Below are 5,893 nucleotides of genomic sequence, written 5' to 3'. Positions count from 1 at the left end.
GATTTTGGATGAGAATAGCCTATAAATTAAATTGTACGATATTAATTGCTATATAACATTATAAATCATCACCTCTACAGTGGCTGTATGCCATAACAACAGCATTACAGTAAGAATCACCCAGATTAATGAAGAATGAACTTTGATGAAACTGAGCAAAGTGCAGCAGTGATGGAACCAGAAGTGGCTTCAGCATGTAACAATCCAACACCACACACCATCTCTCCTGCCCTGAAAGACTGTTATGACGGATGGAGCCCAAAGTCATGGACTGAATGAACTCAACGGACATTTTAGAGGGATGGCCCATAGACTAAGGGAATGATATCTGTGTGTGTGTGTATACATATATATATATATATGTATCAAAAGACAGGAAAAGTGGTGGTGATTAATTAGAATGTGAAAGTGTGGGACCTGGGCATGACGTAGATGGTATAGAATAAGGGGTGGATACTGTCCTGGTTTTGTCTGGGATAGAGTTAATTTTCTGCCTAGTAGCTGGTATAGTGCTGTGTTTTAGATTTAGGATGAGAATAATGGTGATAACACACCGATGTTTTAGTTGTTGCTAAGTAGTGCTTACACTAGTCAAGGACTTTTCAGCTTCCCATGCTCTGCCCGGTGCACAAGAAGCTGGGAGGGGGCACAGCCAGGACAGCTGACCCAGACTGGCCAAAGAGCTATTCCATACCATATGACGTCATGCTCAGTATATAAACTAGGGGAAAGCTGGCCAGGGGGCCACTGCTCAGGGACTGGCTGGGCATCGGTCAGCGGGTGGTGAGCAATTACATTGTGCATCACTTGCTGTGTATATTCTTTTATTTAATTATTATTACTTTTTTTTTTCCCCAATTATTAAACTGTTATCTCAACCCATGAGTTTTCTCACTTTTACTCTTCCAATTCTCTCCCCCATCCCACCGGGAAGGGGGAAGTGAGTGAGTGCGTAGTGCTTAGTTGCTGGCTGGGGTTAAACCACAACAACTGTATATGAAAACTGGCAGAAAAGTCACCCCTCATGTGGTCATGTTTGTTTCATGCTCTAACACTGGTTAGTATTATATAGTACTTTCTCATTTCACTTAGAAGCAATGTTTCTATCACACTGGATGAAATTTCTGACTTTAAACTTTTCTATACCAGTTCAACAAGTATTTTTGAATTCTTTGAAATGGAAATGCACTACGTAAATGTACATTACTATGTCAGCTAACAGGAAAATACTGAGTTTACAATTTATTCTTAAAACAGATAACTAATTTTAAGTATTTAATCATATTTCTATCATACAAATAACTTTCCATGGAGTCTGCATGGTAACGCAGTTATTCATTTCCTACCACAAATAGAAATTACTGGTCTGTATGTTCTGGAGTGAAATTTGAAAGAATTCAATACAAGTTACAAAGAGCATTTGTGGAGCAATTTGGAGCAATTAAAAACAATGAACATAAAAAAAATACTGAGTGCTTGTTCACATGTTAAGAAAATGGTGCAAAAATCTAAGTGCAAACAGTGCAAAAGTCTTGATAAGGTTAAGGCCCCTTAAAAATGACAAAATCCTGCCTAGATTATTGACAGTTAAAGATATATATCTCCTTTCAGTACACATAGCAGCCATAGTTTGAGAAAGAACACATAATAAACAGGGATGTTACAAGATCAAGTAAACAGCTGTTTTTCCTGCAGATATCCATCTTCAATCAGTTTAGGGCCAAAAAAAACCCTTACATTCAAAAGTACATAAGTGGGAACAAGATTTTCCAAAGAGACTTGTTCCCAGAAAGGACTGTTGCAGTACCAATTCAGCACTCCTGATAAGCAGACTACACATGTATTTTGAAGTGCTCCAGCAAAATACAGGGTTCTCTCTATCCCTTCTCCTTCCTATTTGGCATCTTTAGTAGGAATTGAATGCAGACTCTGGAACATGAGAGCAACAGAACAAAACATGATGTTTCAGGGCGGGGGAGGTAATTCATTTAAAACATGCTATAGTGGAACAACCTCCCCTTCTTACTTAGGGGAACAGCCTTTTTGGAGTCCAAATTCAACCAAATTAAAATTAACTCAATTATCTGCTAATTAATCTACCTATTCTGTCTCTGACCAACAGATCCTCAGACGTTCCAAACAGAGAACAGTACTTCTCCAAATATGAATGTTCAAATTCAATTCACTACCTGTTTCAATCAAAATACTACTTAGAACCTGGAGAGAAACTCAGCTGCCATATTTGTCATTAGTTTTAAGAGTTACTATCAACTTTATGGTGTTTAAACTACATGCCATAATCAAAGGATTCACTCAGAACATCCATGTCATTTTCTCCTAAGCAGCTTCTTAGTAACAGTCTTACAATCTTTTGTATTTAGGAGCCCTTTTTGAGATGTTCCAAATGGGTACATTAATTTCCTATGAAAGGAATTAATAATGATAAAAAAAAAAAAAAAAAAAAAAAAGATGTGGGCATATCAAATCTCTGAATTCCAAACACATAAAGTAAAAGACCTACTTTTAAAGCACAGGTGTGGTGGATTGACCTTGGCTGGATGGCAGGTGCCCACCAAGCCACTTGATCACTCCCCTCCTCAGCAGGACACAGGGGGGAGAAAATGAGATGGAAAAAAAAAAACCTTTTGGGTCAAGATAAAGGCAATTTAATAAAAGCAAAAGCTGCGTGCAGAAGCAAAAGGAAAACAAAGATTTTATTCTCTACTTCCCATCAGCAGGCGATGTCCAGCCACTTCCTAGGAAGCAGGGCTTCAGTACGCATAGCGGTTGCTCTGGAAGACAAACGTCATAAATAACAAATGCCCCCCCCTTCCTCCTCCTTTCCCTTAGTTTTTATTGCTGAGCAGACATTATGTGGTATGGAATATCCCTTTGGTCAGTTTGGGTCAGCTGTCCTGGCTATGTCCCCTCCCAACCTCTTGCCCACCTCCAGCCTACTGGTGAGGGGGGGGGGAAATGTTGGAGAGAGAACCTTGATGCTGTGGGAGCACTGCTCAGCAGTAGCCAAAACACTGGTGTGTTATCAACACCTTTCTAGCTACCAATACAAAGCACAGCACTATGAGGGCTGCTATGGGGAAAGTTAACTCCATCCCAGCCAGACCCAATACAACAGGCTAAAAGAACTAATAGTAGTTCTCAAAAAAGGATGAGAGTCCCGGTACTTCAGAAGACCATTATCCAATTTACTCTTAAAGAAAAAAAAAAACCAAAAAAAAAACACCCACAAAAAAAACTTACTCTTTTTTTCATGCATGGCTTGCAATCTCTGTAGTTCTTCTTCCTCACCGTCTTCACTGCTAGTGCTGCTAATATCTAAAACAATATCTCTTTGAGGATCTACTCTGAGGAAGTTTTGGCATTCAAATGTCATATGACCAGCTGAACAAAACAAATATTCAAAAAGAAAAATTACAATTTACAAAAAAATATCAGAAGCTAAAGAACATCCATTTTAGTATTATTCAGCTTTGAGAACTGAAAAAAGGCTAGGCTACAATCTATGAATGAGGAGGGAGAAGGCTTACTTTGAAAAAGCCTCAAAGAATTTTGAGAAGCTGTGCAATGGTATTCCATTTAATGGCGCTTTATGACTTCCCTCATATTTCTGTTAATTTAGAGATTTTGTCCAACCTTTACTTTCTATTTTTTAATGGTCCCAGATCCTTCCTGAAGAAATTACTTAAAAGCATTAAGTGAAATATTTAAAAATATTTAATATTTAAAAAACTACTGCAAGTGTTATATTGCTCTTTCTGTCTTCCTCTAATGAAACAGAAGAATCCTATTCCCTTATGAGATATCTTTATTAACCAGTGCGTAATATTGACTAAAGTACTACTTGACTAGTATTTTTAGTTTTCTAAGTTACATCTCAATAATCATGACCAGGGTTAGAAAGCTTGCTGCTGAATACTCCTATTGGAATAATAAAGAGAAATAAAACAAATTTAAAATATGGTTTGGGAGAAACTAAGCTAAAGATACAGGAATTCAAGTAGCAATTGAAACAAACTCATAATCTTTATATCAAAATACCTACATCTTGCAGACAGAGCTTTTAGGAATATAAATACAGGTTGTATGATTTGTCTACAAGTTTCTCTCTCTTCTAGAAAGCTTCCGATACCACACCTACAAATGAAGCACTAAATCTAAATTGATATCCATGTTCCTTCGGAAGAACAGATACACAAAGCAATTCATTGACAAAATTTGTTGGTGGCAAAGTCCACAGTGAAAGAACAAAGCAAGCTTTTTTCCCTTCACCCCACATAATGCTCATAAAAAATTGCTTAAATCACTGTGTTAAAAGTTCAATGCAATTCACTGCAAAACAGTGTCCATGCCTCCATTGTTCTAAAAATAAGACTCAGTGATTAACAAATTAAAATCTTCACTAAGACATATCTCCATTCATCAGGAGAGTAGCCAGACATGCTTATATGATCAGAACATAATGCAAAGCATGAGCTAAATACTGACTACAGAACTTGTAAGTAACAAAATAAACTCTTTCTTGAAATATAGAATGCACAAAGAAGTAGGTTTTCTTAGTGTAGAAAATCATATAGATTTTAAATTATTTTTTCTTTCAAAACAGATTAGACTTAACTTGAGCTGAAATGCCTGCTTAAGTTTGCAGTGAGACTCGGAAGGAGCACAAATGCTCATCTCAGTAAGTACTACAGTAGATATCAAAGACCATGCTTTAAATTCAAAGTTTCTCAAGTAATTACAAATGTAGTACATATGAATCCAATAGCATACTATTATTTTTTTGCTGAGAAACTCAAGGGTTTTCAAAAGCAGCAATAGGTGTGAGGAGCCAGAGAACGAATAGGAAAAAAAAAAAAAAAAAACACGGTAACTTAAACTGACAAATGTCTGGGCAACAAGGGAGGACGCTTTTTTTCCCCCCCTCCTCAAAAGGCAGTTCCAACATCATAAATTGAAGAAAACACTGTAAGTTCATATTGCTTACTACAGACTTACGGTAGCCGCGTTTCTTGCATCCTGCTCTGATGTTATCCTTATTTCCACCTGAAATTAGGTGTTACTAAACAGAACTCTCAACATGCTAGCCCTGGGGTCAACTAGCTATTGCCGTACCCCTCCCCTCCCCGCAGACCCGGCCAGGAGTTCCTCACCCAGCAAAGCCGTGGTACTTCCTACCGCCGTAGTCGCCAGTCCAGCCCAGGCCTGCAGCAGCGCCTCTCCCCACCGGAAGGCTTTGCCCGGTGCGCTCTCGGACCGTGCCACTCACAGGGTGGATGGGGGACCTTAGTACCGGGCGGGAGCTATGGGGAGGGACTGCAGGTGTCTGAAGAAGCCTCCAGGTCTTTCTGAAACGAATTTCCTTCTCAGTGACTCCCACGGAGACTCTGACTAGGGACTCATCCCTTCTTCCTGTCTTGGGCACTCTCCCCCCCCCATCTCGCTGGGCTGCACAGAAGCGCCCAAGATGGTGGGAGGTTCGGGGCGGTAGAAAGAGTTAGAGGTGAAGCGTAGCTGAGCGTCGGTCTCGTGCGGTCACCTGCTGGGACGTTTTCCTTTCCTGATCACGAGCAACAACTATATCCAGGAGCCTCTCACTAACAGTAAGACGAAGCTCGCCCGCGCCGGGGGCAGGGGTTGTGGTGGGCGCGCGGCAGACTGTCGGGAGGAGGGAAGCCGTACTGCAGCGTAGGTGAGGGGGTTGTGCGCGGTGTGCGGGCGGGATGCTGCTGAGGGGGTTGTGCGCTACTTGTGGGTGAGGAAATTGTGCGCTCCGGGGGGGCTTTGCAGGCGAGGGGGCCGGTTCAGAACTGTATCTTAAGTACTGGAAACACTACGTGGGACTAACAATAGTTACCCGGTATATTTGAGTATC

The 5,893-nt window shown here is 40.3% G+C and overlaps 1 long non-coding RNA gene across 1 annotated transcript; it reads right to left on the bottom strand.

Annotated features, from left to right (window-relative positions):
* Positions 1 to 2,043: 2,043 nt before the first annotated feature.
* LOC148055182 (uncharacterized) lies at positions 2,044 to 5,308 on the bottom strand. Its single transcript, XR_015705849.1, has 3 exons — positions 5,172 to 5,308; positions 3,262 to 3,402; positions 2,044 to 2,792 (listed from the first exon to the last, which is right to left on the bottom strand). It is a non-coding gene; the product is annotated as an uncharacterized LOC148055182 (long non-coding RNA).
* Between the last annotated feature and the right edge of the window lie 585 nt (positions 5,309 to 5,893).

The sequence above is a fragment of the Nipponia nippon genome, unplaced genomic scaffold (assembly GCF_047370975.1).
Source record: "Nipponia nippon isolate SJK-2023a ecotype South Korea unplaced genomic scaffold, ASM4737097v1 scaffold_26, whole genome shotgun sequence".
Taxonomy (NCBI): domain Eukaryota; kingdom Metazoa; phylum Chordata; class Aves; order Pelecaniformes; family Threskiornithidae; genus Nipponia; species Nipponia nippon.
Note: the sequence above shows the minus strand (reverse complement) of the source record. Positions and strands in the feature narration are given on the sequence as shown.